The sequence below is a fragment of the Charadrius vociferus genome, unplaced genomic scaffold, assembly GCF_000708025.1.
Source record: "Charadrius vociferus isolate BGI_N301 unplaced genomic scaffold, ASM70802v2 scaffold41, whole genome shotgun sequence".
Taxonomy (NCBI): Eukaryota; Metazoa; Chordata; class Aves; order Charadriiformes; family Charadriidae; genus Charadrius; species Charadrius vociferus.
In genome coordinates, this window is record NW_009647013.1 from 1,655,072 (window position 1) to 1,656,229 (window position 1,158).

Genomic DNA, 1,158 nt, shown 5'->3' on the forward strand with positions numbered 1-1,158 from the left:
TCCCACGGCTCCCCTCCCTGACCCAGAGTCCCTCCCCAGCTCTCCTGGAGCCCCTTTAGGCACTGGAAGGGGCTCTGAGCTCTCCCCTTTTTGGCCTTCTCTTCTCCAGGCTGAACCCCCCCACCTCTCCCAGCCTGTCCTCCCAGCAGAGGGGCTCCAGCCCTCCCAGCATCTCCGGGGCCTCCTCTGGACCCACTCCAACATGTCCTTTTTGTGCCAAGGACTCCAAAGCCGGAGTCCTCAGCGACCGTGACGTGCATATGCTGGGGGAAAATGCACATTTTTAACAAGAGAGAAACTGGAGGTGTACAGACAGCAGCTTGGGGAGGGATGAATAGAGGTGCAGAAGAGAAAGCTCGAAAGGATGTTCTTGCAGAGAGCGAGTAGGTGTCAGCTCAGGGTTGGAGCAGTGTAACACGGCTGCAGACTGATGGAAAGGGAGCCAAAGCGGAGAGGAGCACAGGGAGAGAAATGAGATGGATCACAGGAGGGCTGGGGGCTGAAGTTCAGAAGAGGTCCTGGTGTGCACTAGATGTACCTGTGCTTTGCCTGAGGTCTGGCGCCTCTGCTGCTGCCTCCTTGGTGGGACCTCGGGCAAACAGATCTTAGAGCTCCTCTGAGCGACCCTCAGTTTAAAATCCACCTTTTGCATCCCAGTCCCTGACTAATTGCTTAGAAGAGTGCGTGGTTTTCAGGAGTTCTTGATTTTCCTCCTGGTTGGCACGCAGATCCCCTTTGAAACTTGAGCTGGGGTGAAGTAGGAGCGTCTCCCGACACGCACAAGCGGACTGTTCCCCATCAGTGACACTGGCCAGGGAGAGGCGCGGTGGAAATGCTGTGCAGGAGGGTCTCCTCCTCTCAGCTCCTGACCCCAACGTGACGCCGGCTTGCTTTCCTTCTCCTGGGTTGGGAAGAAGCTCCAGTTGTGATACGGGGATGGTGCAGGAGGCCGGTGGTGAGAGCCTGGTCTCCGGTTCTTCCCAGCTCGCAGCAGATGGGCTGCGCTTTCAGGGGAGCGATAAACGGCACAGACAGAATCGCAGACTGGTGAGGGCTGGAAGGGCCCTCTGGAGCTCCCCCGTCCCACCCCCCACCAGAGCAGGGGCACCTCCAGCAGTGGCACAGGACGGCGTCCAGGCGGGTTTGGGATGGCTCCAG

At 58.9% G+C, this 1,158-nt stretch overlaps 1 protein-coding gene across 1 annotated transcript in view; it reads left to right on the plus strand.

Annotated features, from left to right (window-relative positions):
• The window catches only part of CCDC25 (coiled-coil domain containing 25), a 14,509-nt gene that overhangs the window by 11,916 nt on the left and 1,435 nt on the right, over positions 1–1,158 (plus strand). The window lies entirely within an intron of this gene.